We start from the raw sequence: 19,180 nt of genomic DNA on the forward strand, positions 1-19,180 counted from the left end.
TAAAATATATTAAAAACTGGTTATATAATAATTATATAGATTATAACCAATATTCGTCACAAAAAATAAAAATAAAACAAAATCAAAAATTTCCTCTGAAATATCTATTAGTTACCTACACCCGTAAACTGTACTAAATTAATTAATTATAATACATTAGAAATATAACATAATTATGAAATTAAATCCCATTCATCCAAATTAGTTTGGCAATCATTAATATAGATAGAAGGGATCATGTGGCTGACAGTGGATAAGTCTGCAATATGTTGGAAGATTTAACAAGTGGAAAATTGGACATAATTCAATTCTCTTAACAATGGCTAGCAATAATTTAATAAATTACGAATGAAGAATGATTTTGAGTCCCTAAAGTTTGAATCTCGTTGGTCTCAGGTGTTGTGGATTTTTCTTAACCCCTATTCTATAGATCCTTCACTATGATTAAGTATATCTACGCTAGCTTTTTACAATGTTGGAACAAATTATAATTATTCTTGTTTTATAATTACTACCAGACATGATAGAATAACTTTAGATATTAATTTCGAATAATAAGAGTAGCATTTAAATCCGTATCAAAATTCATACGACAATAATGTTTTGGATGAAAACATTCCAAACAATGCAATATTACTTTGCTTCTGGTGCTCTAGGTAGAGACATCTTTTGAATTTTATGATTTTTTTGTCTTAGCTATAAATTATAATACGTAATTATATTATTATTATAGGACATTATTACACAAATCGACCTAGTCCCACAGTAAGCTCAATTAAGGCTTGTGTTGTGGGTACTAGGCGACGATAAATATAATATTTAATAAATACTTATATAGATAATAACACCCAGACCCAAGAACAAATAATTGAGTTCATCACACAAATATTTGCCCTGACCGGGGATCGAACCCGGGACCGTCGGCTCAGTAGGCAGTTAGTTTACCACTGCGCCAACCGCGTCGTCATATACATACATAATACGTAAAGTGAATAAATAGACTGATAATAGATAAAGTCAAATATATTTATTTACATGAAGAAAGTCACCGGCGTCAACTAATATAGAAATGTAAATAGACGAGAGCAAATAAGGAGCCCCAAAAATTCCATGATGAATAGTTGCGGATATATTGCTAATTTAAAATAGGGTTGAGGGTTGGGCCATAGTATACAAATATACCACGTAGTAAATTCTCGGTCTGAGCATGATTCGATTCGATTTTTAATAGGTACATCATTCATTAAGTCTACTCTCCTGAATGGTTGGTCATGACTTTCATTTGTTGGTCTTTGTCATGAAAGTCAAGGATTTATTTGCCATCAACTACACTATCCACTTAGATGACCTGAAAAACCTTTCTATACAAAGTTAGTGAATAAAAAGAACATAATAAGCTTAGTGGCGAGTAATTTAGTAAGGGACACTACGTTATCCACGGGACGCGGGCTTAACTCGTGACTTTGATAAACGAAACTGGTTTTACGTAGCTAACTCAGCAAAAAATCGTGTTAACTTTTATCTATTTCTAAAGGAGTCTCTATATAAGTGTAGGTGCTGTAATTGGGTGACCAGCAATTTATTGCATCGGATATCTACCCATTTTCTACGAAATTGATTGCATTTGGGAAATCGATATTAGATACATGTACGAGCGTGGTTTCAGCGATGTAATGCTAAAATTTGTTCTTGTGGACTTTAGAGAAATATATAACATAAAAGGTTGCAAAGTTTTCAAATACATAACTGTTGTTTGTATAGTAGCTGGTTTATCGTTAGCTTTCATATTATAATTAAACTAGCGGTCCACCCCGGCTTCGCCCGTGGTACATATTTCGCAATAAAAGGTATGTTCTTAGGCCTATGTTCTTTCTCAGGGTCTAAAGACTATCTGTGACAAATTTCATAAAAATCGGTCCAGTAGTTTATGAGCAAACATTTTAAATTATACAGTTCATTACAATCAAACAAACAAAGTTTTCCTCTTTATAATATTAGTGTAATAAATTATTGCGTACAGCAAGGACCCAGACTTAATTACTACTGTGAAATTTATGATAATCACTATTCAATAACAATAAAATAAACAGTTTCACTGTCTCCTTTGTCTGTCTGTACATAAATACCGCAATTCAGGTTATATACACCAGTAAAAGAGCTCTATACAATTTAACGCACCATTTCGCAAGACTTTAAAATCGGATCCAATAGAATCGAGTACATTTACGAGTTCAGACCGCAATGAAATCAAGCTGAATGCTTGGACAAACAATTTATGAGTGAACACAAAGCTTAGTGCGAGTTTAGTTTTACTAGAACGTTGGCTTAGTCGGTGTTTGTTTCTTCAATCATTTTAGTTAACTGTACTTGGTCTTTATGAGTGATATGTATCTATCCTTCTTAATTAAGTTCTTTTATAGAGATTAATATTCAGTTATTAATTGCCAAAAAATCATTCAATTTACTGTTTACTTTTTACTTATTTAATTAACATATTTATCCGAAGAATTTTCAGTACCTAATTTAATGCATATAACAATTTATAGCCAATAGGTGTTTGGTTCTGACTGTATTTAGCATAGTCAAACAAAACTTTCTTTGTACTCTTAAATTTTAATAAAGTTACTATTTTGGAAATAAAAAATTTTACCGAACCCTATTCGGTTTAAACACAATTCGATGTTGTCTGACGGTGTATCTAATTCTCGAATTATTTCCCAAAAGGCAGTTCGAAATCTAGTAAATCACGGAATAGTCTGAATAGCTGCTTGAAAATACAGTAAGTATTGGGTGTTGAAATTTACGCTATTTAAATTATTGTTTTATAAGAAATAGTGATGTTAAATGGCTAGTAAAAAATTAGATTTATGGTCATTTCTATTAAAGAGTTATACTTACCTACCTACTACTTTTTTTTTGGATATACGAATAAGTATATAAAAAATGTTCATGCTTTATAAAAATAAATAAATGTGCCCGATTTAAAGTTCTCGTAGCTACGGCAAAGAATCAATATAAACTTTATCAACCAACGCATTTATTAAATATCCGCATGCCATGAGCAATGTGCAATGTGCTTATACACTCAACTATGTCAATATGGTGAAGTTGGTAAAGTTTAGTGCGATAACGTCCGATACATCGGAGACGATAATAGTACTGTCGTTTCTATACCATCTGCTTTAATTAACGGGCAAAGTTACTGATATATTTTGTTAGATACCAGATCCCTGGTAGCTTTTATCGAGAGAACTTGTTTCAATAAACCACATTTAACAGGATAAGGCTACCTTAGCCAGTTTTCTTGTTGTTGTACATTCACAATAGGATTAATATATCAAAGAGCCACAATTCTTTTAAGTTTTGTTTTAGCGTTACATCGGACGGACCTTTTTTGATCGTGATGTAGGTATACGTAAGCTTTTAGATTGATTTTCACTTTTCATTCTTAGTAGTTAGGGAAATGTTCCTCTAGAGTCTAGGTAATACATGATCAACAAATTGATAGAAATTATTGGAAATCCTATAAAGTAAAAAGCTTCTGTTTAAAATCCCTTTTTCTGAGAAACCATTTTTTAACGATCATACTTCTTATATTGTGATTGCAAAATGTAGGCACTTACCTACTTGTACTAAGCTATTTCAGTAATGGTTACATTAGTGATCAATAATTGGAGAAAGATCCCCAAGGGAAATATGCCTCTTATAACAACTGTTGTGAAAATGTTTCAAAGAATAATAACGAAAACATATACACTTACATATTTACATATCGGTGTATTATGCGATTTTTTAAAAAAATACTTAATTGCATTTTTCACAATTAAAAAAATAATTATTTATTTCTTTATTATATACATCATACATTATTCAATAAATTAACACTTTATTGATCTAAGATTTACACTGTGTGACATAAACATGAACAAAGAGTGATACTTATCACTGAAATAAAATATGGTTTAGTTCTAAGGTTTAGTTTCTAAATATACTTCTAATTTTTTGGTTCCTCATATTGGTACAGTAAACAAACATAATAAAACCGACATCGAAATACAACGTCAATCATGTGTCATGTACTTACTGATGATTATATTATTTGCGTCGGTAGATCCTGGACGATAGCCAACATTAAAATCAATATTATTTTTCTATTTTGCAGTAAATTTTTTACATAAAATAACGGAAAATCATAAACATCGAGGACATGTGCTCATGTCAAGGTAAAATAACATCATTAATTAATTATGTTAGGAGCGAAACTATATTTTAAACATATTAAAGTGGCATGTCCGATATAATATAGTAGTAAGCAAAGAGAGAATGCAGTTCATTAAAATGCTAGAGAATTTAAATACTAAGCTTACTTATATTTAGACTTAGAAAATCATGAAATGTTTAAGTCTACCGTAATTAAAAACACATTGGCGTAGGCGTATAAACTTGACGATTTTACTTATGACCCAAATACTCGTTATGGCATGATATCCTCTCCCTTAACCCTAATAAAACCATATCTTAGAAGATAGTGATTTTGTGTCTATTATTATATCATTATAGTAAGTTATTTGTAGCAGCTATATTTCATACGACATATTTTTATAATGGTTACAAATAAATAACTCTGATTGAATACTTTATTGTACGAATATATTATGCAGTTTTTTGATGTGCGTCAGTAACTTCGTGTTAGTTTTTTAGTGTTTGTGGAAATAAAATACATATGGTTGGCAAAGAATTGAAACTTTAATGGTGAAATTTACATACTATAAACATATTATATTAATGTTTTATTTGAAAAAAAAACTACTAACTCTTTCTCGTGCTTTCAACCGCTTCTACTAACTGCATGATGTTAGGATCCATAGGTGCGATACGAATGATAGTCTATCCTACTTCAATCCTTCTCATATTTTAAATCTATGTTCTTTCCAAAACAAACAACTCATTTAGAACTAGTAGTAGTAACTGAGATTACCTCTTTCAAACAAACACTTCCACCTTATTTATTAGTACAGATAAGGATCCTTATTGAAAACTGTTAAATTGACATGCTACTGTTGCATTTTTGGCGACTCAGATTTATGACACCCTCGGACCTCGGTATACCTATTCCTCGATATTTTTCCCGTCATTGATAATATATGGGTTACAACGCCACCGTTGTTATCGTGTCGAGTAACTCAAGTGTACTTTCCATGATTTATATTATAATTATAACTAAGCGCTGTTGTTTCAAACCTATTTGTGATTTTGAAAGCATGTAATAGCATACCTACCTCTACTTTCCAAAACTTATAAGTTTTAATTGATCTGTACCAGTAAATAATTATAAATTCATAATACATTATTATGTTTCGAAATTGCTCAAACTTACAGGATTTAATAATTAAAGTTAAATACTACTTAGATACTGGAATTCTAAACTTATGTAAGGGACTTGAAACCACCTTGAAACGTAGTTGTCGAACGTTATCATAAAATAATTGAAATGTTACCTACGTCGTTGATCCAAAAATCAAAAAGTGAAAAGTAATTCCTATGCAATATACCTACTCTTGTAACATTAACACAGGAAAATACTGTTTTTATTTGATACCCAAGGGAATTTTAAATAAATTAAAATTTTCCATTATCAAACAGTAGGTACAAAGATAATAGATCTTGATTTTGTTCGATCAAGTCAAAATTAATTTTAATTTCGAGTTGAGTGAGGCTTTTATACGATTTAATTAAACGCGGTAAAACAATGTAATGATATTCATTTGAAGTTCCGTACCATTGTCTTTGTCTCCTGAAATCTAGAATGTATAGGAGGCGTGCAAACACGCAAATCCCTCAACTAAAACGTTCGCTCAACAATCCCTAATCGATTGTTTGACCTCTGAAAATACCGGGGTTGGGTCTAAACAGGAATTTTATCATTTTCTAAGACGCAATTATCTTCGGATCTTGAGTTCTGACAGATCTTTAGTAAGCCTATTCATTACGATTCGAAAATTTTGGATGTATATTATTGGTGTCGCTGGTTTCAGCCATCAAAATAATTGACCTACTCTTTACAGTTTAATTATTTATCTGTTTTTATAAGATCTATGTACCAAAATGATAGATAACGTAGTAATTATTTGAAAACTGGACCTAATTGGCAAAATTTTTAAAATATTCATATTCAAAATTTGGCAAATTCGTTAAAATACCTAAAAATCTTTTGAGGAATAAATATTTTAATTTTTAAGCCCTAGAAAAAAGAGTCAAATTCATATTTTAACAACATAGCGGTAAAATATTGATAAGCAACGGATGTTTTTAACGCTCTTCTATCACAATAAATTTGTTATACGTAACATACCTAGTAAATTCAAATTCAAATTCAAAATTCAAATTAATTTATTTGCCAAAAAACATGGTATACATAGATGTTAACAATTGAGTTTCAGCATGTTCAGCCGTTATTAACAGCATGCAAATTATGTCACTTAATTATAAATCAAAATTTCATTTATTATTTTCATTATCATTACATTTCACATTCTACAATCATTATTAACAAAGTCAATCAATCACAGTCAAAATTTATATTTGAAGTATTCTGCCAATGTGTAAAAGGAACGCTCTGCGAGGAATTTCACTAGTTGCCATTTTAATTTATTAAGTGGCAGTGATCTAAACTCTTTAGGAAGATGGTTAAAAATTTTGATAGCCATTGCATAGCTATTCCTGTTAAGGAGCGCAGTTCTACACAAAGGCATGCGCAAACGCGTCGGGTCTCTTGTAATGAAAAGCGAGCTGTCCTCAAAGGTTGTGAATAAGTTATGATGCTTTTTGACGAAAATTATGGTTTCTAAAATGTACATACCAGGAAGTGTAAGAATTTTCAGCCGCTGAAAAATTGGCTTACAGCTTACAAGAGGACCGACACCCGCGACACCCGACGACAGTACAATATTATGTCCTACTTTTACTGAAAACGCACGATATTCAAGTCATTTATCTGATATTTATTTAATTTCTTTATGAACTGCAAATGTCTTGTATGTTTTTTTTAGCAAAAAGTAAAGTGATATCTTTAGAATGTAGACAGGTATAATATAAGTAACGAAATCTCTGTCCCTATGTCTCTATTTCCCTATGTCCCTATGTCCCTTTGTACGCTTAAATCTTTGAAACTACGCAACGGATTTTGATGCGGTTTTGTTGTATGATAAAAATGTTGTAAAATAAAATGTTGTATAATAAAATCCATCAAATAGTGGAGAAGTACTGTTATTTTTGAGGTTTCTAATGTGATGTCGTAAAAAATTACATTTTTTCCGCTTACATTGCAAACGCAGGCTGAACCCTACGAGTTTTATCAAAATAATGTACTAAGTATTATACACATTGAAAAGGTCTACAGAAAAGTCCGCGGTGGTATAGGTATGTCTATCTCTTATCATGGATAACCCACAATAACTTTTTTTTGTCATTTACTTTTTACGACAAATAATGGCTAATTTTCGAAGCGATTTTAACCAATACAGCATCAATCCTTAACCAATTAAATACCTTGAATACATTGTTCATTTAATATAGATCTATATGGCCCTTTACCCCATATGATTTAAGTGAAAAATTGCGGGACGTAGCGTTTGCGGCAGTACCGGCTGGCCGCCCGGCTATACAGGGTGGAAGGTTAAGATGGGGCATGAAGGGCAGGTACCTTAACCGTTGTAGCTACATGAAAACGTTCTTAGGAGATTTTGAAAAAATTTTTTTTGAAAACTGCCGATTTCCTTGCTGACCGTACATTTTTTCAAAAATCTGTGAATGCAGATTAAAATTTCTCAAGAATTTAAGGATAGTCTCCTAAGAACGTTTTCATGTAGCTACAACGGTTAAGGTACCTGCCCTTCATGCCCCATCTTAACCTTCCATACTTTATACCCGTGCGAAGCCGGAAGAGGCCGCTAAGTTTTTATATACAACGTTCACTGTTTTTCTGTAGTGTATTTAGTATCAGCATTGCACCCGTGCGAAGCCGGGGCGGGTCGCTAGTTAAAAATAATTTTGAATCCTACTGCGCTACTGACAATATATTATGTGACGATTTTATGTATTTTTTCCTTTGTGCAATCTTCATTGTGTTAAAAAATTATATCCAACACGTGTATCCGTGTAGAAGTTTCTAAAATATATAAACTAGGTATATAAAAACCCACCACGCGTTTATAAATCAGAGCCACAATTACGTCTTAATAATAACTTCACCAGCACTCTCATTCAAAGATGTTTTTAAACCACACATCGATATTTTTGCGTAAAATATGTTTATAAATATTTGTATTAAACTTTGGTTGTTACATTGTTGGTAAGTACCATCAACCAGCTGTCAATAAAGGACGCCTGTAACATTTTCGGCTAATGGAGTTAGTGTCACTCGCAGTCAATCGCTCTACATATTTTAATATTTCTACCACGAGGCTCTTATTCCTTTTAACGATATTTATGTAACAAGCAATCAATTAAATCTTTTGTGCTTTGTTTTTACTATTGTTCGTGTATCCAAGCTCTTTGGTTTCAAACGGAACTAATGAGAGTGGTCGATTTATAAATAGAAATATAATGGGATATCGTTTTCCTTTGTATTTTTTTTATACATCTATGTCTAGGAAATAGTACCAAAAGTGTATCAAATACATAGGTATATAAAAAAGGTAAATTCACGTGTCCCCTTATGCAGGAAATTTGTATTTTCACTGATCGATTTTCTTTGCGGACAAGTAAAATTATAATTAAAACAAAGTATTCTTCTTATGGTGATGCTTTCTGTATTAGGTATACCAGATTGAGACAATTATTTTTAAACCCTTTTCTTCTAACGCATTAGTTACTCTAACTACTATAACAATATAAGGAGGTGGATATAAAATTTTTAAAATTTGTATAGTTCCTTTGTAATGCGATTTAGGCTCGTTTTTGGCTCGTTAAACAGAAAAGATGCATTAAGTACAAAATTTACTTTCATACTTATCAAAATCTTGTAACTCCTATCTTGACATAATAAGCTGAAAAGTTTGAACTGTTTGAACTTTAATACTTAATCAACATGAATAATCATTTATTATTTCAAACACTTTTTGCAGTAAGAATTTTTTAGCAAAGTGATTTTTTACTTTATAACATCTGCGAAAAAATTAGTACCCATTTAGTTTTTTAAACAAGAGTTTTGAAGAGAACATGTTTTAGTTTTGATGACATTAATATTATATGCATGTTTGCGTCTCTTATAAAGTTGACAATGATGATGAGAAAATGTGATGTAATATTTTCCAAGAAAACTTTTAAGAAAAGATTTTCTTCATCCAATAATAACCCACGCTAAAAGGCGAGAGGGTAAGTATAGTAAGCCAATATATTGCTAGGTCCGCTTTGTGTATTCTTAAGCCATAAAGAAAACTTTAAGTGCGGTATGGGCCGCATAAATGATTCCCCAGGTCCCTGTTTTATGTAGCTAGTGTGAATCGCGTTCAATATGTTCATACAATGATAATAACACATGTTTATGGTTTAATGTAACAGAATTTTTATTCATGGATATTTTTGTTCAGTTTTTACGATTATTGATCGACACTACAACCGATTTATCTCTGATTGTAATTGAATTTATATTTCAGTCGTGAACAGACTGTACGGTATATTTTTATACGAATTGAATATTGGGATAAACATAATAATAAACATCGTTCCCAATGTGTATATTCCGTCCAATATTGTCAATCATGTTACATGTTTCGTTTAAATAAATTATGACTGCAATAATTTTAATTTTTTTTTGAATTTAATTCAAGTTAGAAATGTAGAACTAAATTTTAGTTATGCAATGTCTTCTTAGAAGTTATGTAGAAATATTTAATTAAAGAAGATATTACAAGTAGGAAGTAATGTATGAATGATTAAAAGTTAACGAAATGCTCCGTTTTAGGTGTGTTTCAAACATTTGACTCTGGATGTTTATCAAAGGGACTGTAATTCACAGTACGAATTCAAACAATTTTGCATTCCGTCACAACATTATACAGATGCAGAAATAATTCATTAAAATTACACTCACCTTAGTTCCTGCTCCACTACCGAAATTAGAAAATTAATTGAAATGTTAGTACATATTTGTGTTTATTTGGTTTGCTTTTCATAGTAAATTACGCCCAAAAACCATTCATTTATCACCTAATTAATTGCTTTCGACGCACAAACATTTGACATCACGTTATTTGAGTTGGAAAGTCGCAAACAATAATCCGACGATTAAGCCATTGGTAATAGCTGTTTTGATATTCTATTACCTGTGGGTACCTACACTGTTCATATCAGCAACAATTTTGCATTAGTTAGACATTGTGTATAATTTATTATTGCAGAGAACTAATAGGTTTACGAGCTGAAAACGATTTTCCTGAGAGTAAACATCTATATGTACAATCAATTTATCAATCTCAAAATACTCCGTGTGTTAAACCACATGGAAATGCCAACGCCGCATCTGAGGTATATAAACAAACGAATAAATATTGATTATTTTTTATTTACTGAACTGTTAGTGCTTTAAGTAACTCTATTACTAAATTTATAGATCTTTTGACAGGGTTTTAAGTTACATTCTAGTAAGTCATTTTCAATCATCAATTATCTACATCCTTACAAAGTTTCCTGCAATTTCCAAGCTCAATAATTAAAAAAAAAAGAGATTACTACCTGGCCAGGTACCATGAGAACGTTTCCGACTCAAAGTTTATGACAGATTTTGCATATTTATCCGTATAAAGCATTACAAAGTTAAGATACGTTTATCGCTGAGAAAGTGAAAAGTTAGTATTTAATTAAGAAGAGTTATCAGAAGCGAATCACTAGGTTGGGAAGTTGATAATTAAATTAACCACAAGCTACTTTACCCGTTAAAAGATTGTGACTTTGTTGGAAGTTAGGGTTAAAAGATATGTCTGTCTTCATTTAGTCTTTAATTTTAGCTTTTAATATATAGCATTCTCGTTCTTTTATTCGCAGTTTGATTATTGTATAAAGTTTTATCTTAAAAAATATTTCACATCGTTCTCACTTATCGATTTTCCAAAAGCTTGACGGCCACATATCAGTCGGTGAGAAGCCTTTTGTGTTTCATCAGTCTTCTCTAGCAGAAAACAGACGCCAGAATCTAAGCAAAAAGTTCGCAAACTTTCATCACTTTAAATTTATATTTGACCCAAATCAATAATTGAATGTAGACAGAATAAAGAACAAATTACGGAAATTTAAAAAGAATAGGTACCAAGTAATATTTAAATAGAGTACCAAGATTTTAAACCTTAGTTTACACTTTTAAAGAATAATATAGGGTATAAAATGAACAACATTAATAATGCAACATTTCCAATTTACCTACATCGCAAAAGCTCAGGCTTATCAAAAGAATAAAATTACTGGCAACCTTTGTCATATAATTTATGGTAATATTGATATTGTTTGTAACATAAAATTTAAATCGAAACCTACATCAAGAATTAAGTATAGAGTTAATGTAAGGAAACATCTACTTACATTATATTTAGAATAAGGAAAATAAAGATGCTACAGGAATTCCCAATTTTAAATAAATTGTGTAAATTATTAAAGAAATATGTATAGCGATAACAAAAACGTGTTCACTTAATAATGGATCGCATTTTAAAATAAGTTCTCAATGCAGAGAACGTTGCTACGTTTAGATACAAATTTAAAAGTTTTCGGACTCCTCACTTTTTCATCTGACATCACTTTATATGATGGAGGTTCGCAATTTAGTTTTTTTTATGTACCGCAACATTAAGAACAAAATCCTTATATCCCAATAAAATAGGCGACAATTATTTAAATTAATTGATCAATAATTCGTCAAATTGATAACTGTAGAATCGCACCAAGCCGAAATAGCGGGTGCCCTCTTACTACACTAGGGAAAATTTCGTTAACACAAAAATATCGATATTCAGTAATAGTGAGCAGCAAAACAATGCACCACGTACCCTAGAGATGCTGCAGCACTTGATGATTTTCGCGTCAATTATCCGATTTGCAATACACGTGTTTTCGAGGGTCGGCGCTCGCGCACATCAGATGAGCGACCCGGTCGAAGGCGGAGGTACAAGTGTCGTGGTGCAGGACAGTTGCAAATGCATAACAGTTTGCATACTCTATGCCAAACATCAATAAATTACGCCACGATCAATTACACGAACGAAACAATAACAAAAACTCTGTATTTGATTTTAAAATATCACCTGCCTTGTAATGACTTACTCTTATAAAGTCACGCATTCAAAACAAACTCTTATAACTTTCAGTGTAATCGCTTTGAATCGTTTGTGCGTTTATAAAGTTTCAACAGAAATTCATTTTAGCTGCTATATAGCGATCAAATACTTCGTCATTGGGCATATATATTACTGGCCTGGATAATATAGGACAATATTCATTATTTTTCATATTTTTGAGTAAAAACTGGGCATAGGAACTTTGCTTGGGTACAATCTATGACAAAAAACTAAATTTATTTTGGAATGCTAGATGATGTGGAAAGTTTTTTTTTTAATTGTTGTTTACTCATACATATGTATTATTATATGGATTATTTTCCGATTTCTAGAGACGACTCCGTAATAATTATAATATTAAATATTAATTACCGTTATATGCAATGTGTGTTATAATTAAGTATCATTTAATATCACCCCTTGAATGTAGTATATTTAGCTCAGCAGTAAAATAAATAAATGTATTTGTATGTAATCCAGGAAAGCTGTTTAAACTTTTGTATATAGATCAAAGATCTTCACGGCTTAGAGTTATCTAACCGCGTCTAAGCAAACGGTCTTACATCCGCATAATCATAATATTTGTACAATGATTGCGCTATAAACATGCTACGGTATGTTTTAATATATTATATATTATAGATAGTTTAACAGTATACGCATCTTTCTCTGTATACTATGGTTAATACTGTGTAATACTGTTCGCAAAGTTCTGTATTTCTTGAATTTGGATTTAATACACTTGTCACTTAGGTACCTAGTAACGCATACGGCTTTGGTTTTACAGAACTAAAATTAAAATACGGTGCGCAAGTGTAATCCAGTAAACGTAAGTACCTCTCTGTGTAGATCAGAATACGTATGAGCTCTATTTCTAAAGGATTTTATCTATGTGCAACCACAAATATAAGCTTGTAACTTTCGAAAACCACTGGAAAATTCTAAAAACATAATTTAGATTTTTTTTACATCTAAATAGAAATACAAATTTAAAGTATAATATGTTTCATTACTTATCAACCTCAGTCATTTTTCGCAGTATCTTTCTTTTTCCTATAGTAAACGTATTTACTGTATGCTATATAAGTAAATACTGGTCCTGTACCTGGTCTGTAGCTCAGTCGTATAATAATGCCCTTGTCTACAGAGCATGATGAGTTGAGCACCTAGACAATGGGTAAAGGAATTTGATTCATCTCTTGTCCGGAAGTGTTTGAGCATATGTTGCAATATGTGACGTTAAATTGGAGCTACGGATATTGCAGGTAATAATATGGATATTGAAGGTTTTGCTATGATTATTAATTATTATCATAATAAAAATTATGATGTTACATGTTTTGTTACAGGTTGATGCGGGTACATAATATTATAATAATACAAGTAATGAACGAATAAAATTGCCTTTTACTTTCCTAGTTGTATGTTTTACATTATATAAACTTGACGCTAAAGTTTATTTAGATTATTTATTACATTTCTTGAAAACATTGCAAGTAACGCAATATGCTATACTACAGCCACTAAAGAATAGTAAAATCTTCTTTCACGATCCACATGCCTACCTGTAGTATATTTCATTTCGGTAGCAGTGAGCTCGAAAATAGACCAGTTTTATTAGGTAGCCGGCAGCGGTACGACAAATTAAAAAGAACTCTACAAAATGTCCGTTTCGCGGCACGGTGGTTTTTGAGCTAAGGTCTATGCCTATGATGCTTAAAACAAAAAGCCTATAACAATAAAGTTTTATGTTATTGAGATTATACGTGAATATAGTTGATTTCGAGTATTTAATTTTACTTGCTATTCTATTTCTATCAACTCTGTATGATATATAGTATAATATGGTCAGTGTCCACTCGCGTAGGTAGGTACGGTCGCGGATAATTAAAGTATTTTATTAAACAAGGGTAATCAAAACTGAAATGCAGTTCCCTTTCTAGTGTTTATACAAATTTTTATTAAAATAAAGATAATAATTTATCGGAACTTTTAAAAATTAATAAAGTAAATTTATCTTTAGTAAATGCAAATGTTTATAATTCCTGCATAGAAAACAATACAATGAGACTACATTTCGTGTTCAAGTGGAAGTCGATCTGAATAACAAAAGTTGTTATTTCGATATAAATTCACCATTAAGTCAATAGCTTAGCCCAATTATCTGCATTTATCTGTGATCAAGCCATAGTCACTTTATCAATGTTTCATTCCAATAGCAATTACCATAATATTATCATCTACACTTACATTAGAGACAAAAAAACTGATGTTTCTGGTGATTAATAAATTAAAAAACTATATTATGAATTTGTATTCCATAGGCTATAATTTAATTCACTTTGGAGCTCCGACAATCCAGTATAACACCATTATCTACGCTATGCAATCAATTTTAAAATTATTAATTACATGGACGTAAATTATGAATTAATTGGATTACATACATATTATAAAATTCAGTTTATTTATTATATTTACCTTATTTTATGTTTATGTTATTATCACATCACACATGTACATCTTGTTCTGTTTTAGTTAATATTATTTTAGCTAAATAATATTGAAATAAATGAAATGATTTAATTCCTTTTTTACGTTCATACACCACTAACTTTTGAAATAGGGGGTGCTTGAAAGACATCATTTTTTTTAATAATAAGGACACCAAAATATTTTAAATATTATGATTAAGAATCAGATATGAATTTCGTTATTACAAATTCATGAATAGCCCACTCGTAGCTTCTCCCTCGAGTAATGAGAGACCCTCTAATTTATCATTACACCAATGGGATAAATAGCTCTAGCGAACGTGAATTGCATAAATTCGTAAAAGTAACAATTTTTACACTTTTATGAAAGATTCATATGTATTAAAATGGATGTTTTGAGTGATATAAATTCTACGTCGAATCAATAAACTGAATAGTAAAAAATAATTTCGAAAAAACAAAGCCAACAATCGTCAAACAGCATTTTTTATGTTTTACTATGAGTGACAAAATATAAACTTAGAGATTATAAGAACTACTCATTATCTACGGAACTTTAAAAGCAAATTCTCACCATATTTGGTTAGTAATGGGTTTTTATTATTAATTAAACACCAATTTTCCGATACAGGTAAGCAAAATTATTCAGGTCATATCAATATGATAATACCTTTGTGTTATTTAATACGTTACGTCTAAGTGGAGTGACATTTCCAGAGTGACTAACTGCGAATATGAGGAAACTGTGTAAGTTATGCAAAGACTTTAGCACTAGTGCTGATCGAAGTGAAGTTTAACATTTAATGTTGTTTGGTATAGTTGTCCTCGGAGTCGAAGCGATTGAGTAACTTGTTTAAAATATCACAGAGAAAACCTCAGCTATTTAAATAAAAGCTATTTGCTTTGACTATAATAGATACGAAAGGAATTCTGAATATTTGTCGTACGTTTTTGCATATATAAACAGATATCAAGTACAGTTGGTAGATAGATATCAACGATTCTTAATAAAGAGGATGATACATCCGCAACTGATTGCGATATCATGAAATAGCAGTTTATTTGCATCGTACATCCTACGACGTAATAAAAACAATGCAACACATATCAAAAACAAATACACTGGCTTATTTTCTTCCACTTTCAAATGTCGATTTTCTTAGGTACTACTGCAATTCTTCATCCTAATAAGATTCCTAAATAATGTAAAACATATTCTATTTGGAAGGAAAATATCAGCTGGATATGAGCTAGCAGACGTGTTATCCAATAATACTTTTATCAAATCGCTACTCGATGTTGAGAAGTTATGAATATTGGCCGGTTGAAATTACTGCATGTAAAAATTTTACATTTTTTAAAGTTGTGTTTTTGAGAACGCATTATAAACTAATATTATCTATTATTACAATGTCATCTAAATTAAAGTGAATTTTATCACGTCTTACATGAAACATTACAACGAACTGGTCTTATCCATTCCATATCATACTCACTATATCAATTGAATAAATCCTTATTTATTATCAACCAATCTTCAGTTTTATCACAGTACAGTGTACCCTATTAAAGATGGGGTTTTCAAGGCTCATTGCACTCGATCTCACATGATAAGTTGTTGAATAAAAGATACACTACAAAAGGATTTCAAGAGCTTCTCTCCATAAAATCTTGATAGTATCGGTCTTATTTTGGGTAAGTAATCTCTTTAAATTAAAAAGCTTTACTTCTTATTTGCTTCTTATGGTTAGATTATTGGTTTAGTCGCTGTTCGAGATATCTAGTAATTGAACTCTCTACGAGTCTTAGACAGCTCTCCTATTAAGTAAATGCTTTCCAAGTTCAGTCATAGTTCGAGAAAGATAAGTTTCATCAAATAGTATTATTCAGAAATGTAAATGCTAAAATCAGGTTAAAAATAAGTAATAATATTGCATATAATAAAAATCTAGAGAAGTCAAAAAGCTAGAAAAATAAAATAATATGGTCGTCTACATTGGCGTGACTTTAAATTTATGACAGTAGGTACTTCTACTTTATCGTCATGCTTCGCCAATGAAATCACGTAAAAGTAACCAACATTCTCTACAAGCTTATTATTCAGCAGACACTAGAATTAAGGAGAAAGGTGTAAAAGTAACACATTCAGTCGTTCAACCTATTTTCTGAAAATTACAACGGATAATCCTTTTTTCTTCCTTTGAAATAAGTTATTGAAAAAAGATTGAAAAAATAACACATTTTACATTAAATAATATAAGTAATATTCAAGTATTTTACGTAGAAATGGAATTCAAATACCGCTTAAATTATACGTTTTAACGAACTATATGAAAGGGTTATTAACGTTGTGTAAACAGGTTTTTTAATCCTCTGTTTGAACGAGTTTTCCAGTATCCTGTACAAGTTCAAATAATATCAGTTCATAATAAATGGAAAGATAGTAAAATATGTTATTTTACGTACGTACGAATTCAGCGGAAATTTCATTAATGATATGTGTTTAACGTGTTAAAAGAAACTAAATTTTTAATGAGCTTATAGTAAACAATCCTACCTACTCTACATTAATGCAAACCCAAATTTTTTAGTTTATCCAAGTTTTTTATTTAAATTGTGTTAAAAATAAATTATGTTCAATTCTGTTTCTTAAAAAGTTCATTTCGCTTAATATTTTATTAAGTTATAAGAAATCCAAAGTTATTCAATATTATCTGAGTTTATAATTGTATCGAGAACACAATGAATTTGAATAGGCACAAACCGAGCATTAGCTAAATGTCCAAGTTAATGGATTACATTTTGAGGCGTCTTTATTGAGCATGAGTTCGTATTTATATCGCTACAAGAAATTTAATCAAGAGTGAAGAAAAGTTATAATACAAAAATCTTAGCTAATTTTATAGGTATTTAAATATAAGAAAAAGTTTATGGCAATATGTTACTGTAGAATCCTTAATTTCTTACTAATATTATGAATGCGGAAGGGTGATTTTTGGTTTATTTATATGTCTCTCTATGTCAATGCAACAAAGCGATTCATGACGAGATTTTTGTGTCTGGAGATATGTAGGAGCACAGAGATCGAAATACGCTACTTTCTACTGCGGTGAAACATCACATTCCCATAGCAATTTCCTTTGATTTAGAATTACGCGGGCGTATCACGGGCGGCAAGCAAGCTAGCAAGTACCTAACTAAATTTCTAAGGTAAGCTACTTTATAAATGATCTACATTTTATGCTCCGGCATACAAACTAAGTAGGAAATGTAATCCGTTCTTGAATCTCCTGATCACTGAATTGAAGTGAGGCGTATTGTGATGTCGAAAGGAAATGTGCTTAGCGAATTTCCTATCACCTAGAGATACCGATCTACGTTATATCTTGCTGTGAATGCATTCTGAATCAACTTTGAAATTCAATAATATGTTTTCAATTCATACAAATATTACGATTATATTGATAACTAGATAGTTATCGCGATATCCAATAACATTTCTTATTAAAGTAGCCTAGCTATATCGCGTAGAGAGTAACGATCTCATATTTTAAAATACAATACCCATTGTACTCTATATACTCTACTACACTTTGTACATTACTACATCTTTATAGAATAACGACTAAAATTCATTAAATCCATTTGACTTGAAAAGACTTTAAAAGACTAGGCTCTTGCCGTATTATTGCAAAGAAAAAACAAGAGCTTCACTTATTGTGCTTTTCTAAAGATGTTACAGTTTCCTTAGCAAAAATTTTCTTTCTTTTATCAGATTTCTTATGAATAAAGTTTTAAAGCAATAAATCTGGGTTTGTTTTTACATAATTTATATACAGTTCTCTCAACTTAGTAGCTTTGGAATTCATATTACCTATGTAATATGAGTTATCCAATATGTAAAAATTGAGCAATATATTGGTAAAGATTACTTACTCTCAGAATGTGATAACGTATGAATAACAAACTGTAACACATATTGCTACGAGTATAATGTTATGAATTAATTTTGAGGGCCTCATTATAACCCCTTTTGAAATGTGACCCGATGCGTGTCACGCATTCTTGATAACCACGTAGGTATACAAATAGCATGCATCATCTTAATACCAAAATTGAAAATAGCAATTAATATTGTGCCCATAGATTAGAACAACCTTTTACCTGTCGTGTTATCATAACGACTCATTGCAACACATAATTGGAAGTATGACTTACTATTTATTTTGCGGATGTAAAGACATCAATATATTTAAGACTTTTACGGACGCAAGTTAACTAAAAATATCTAGTAGGTACAAGCTTTGAGCTCATAATATTAATGTTTGAAAATCACGCAATGATGAAAATGCACAATTT

General features: G+C 30.8%; 1 protein-coding gene across 3 annotated transcripts in view; it reads right to left on the reverse strand.

Moving 5' to 3' along the window:
• Positions 1–19,180, reverse strand: part of LOC149905335 (tachykinin-like peptides receptor 99D) — a 53,352-nt gene that overhangs the window by 21,794 nt on the left and 12,378 nt on the right. Inside the window, exon 1 of one of the 3 annotated variants that reach the window (XM_090106553.1) lies at positions 12,039–12,148. The exons of the other annotated variants lie outside the window; for them this stretch is intronic. The gene's annotated coding sequence lies outside the window, so the exon portion shown is untranslated. Of the gene's footprint in view, positions 1–12,038; positions 12,149–19,180 lie in introns of those variants that run through there. 3 annotated transcript variants of the gene reach the window in all.

The sequence above is a fragment of the Colias eurytheme genome, chromosome 10 (assembly GCF_061535395.1).
Source record: "Colias eurytheme isolate Ceu_HAF_F1 chromosome 10, ilColEury1 Martin Lab GWU primary, whole genome shotgun sequence".
NCBI classification, from domain to species: Eukaryota; Metazoa; Arthropoda; class Insecta; order Lepidoptera; family Pieridae; genus Colias; species Colias eurytheme.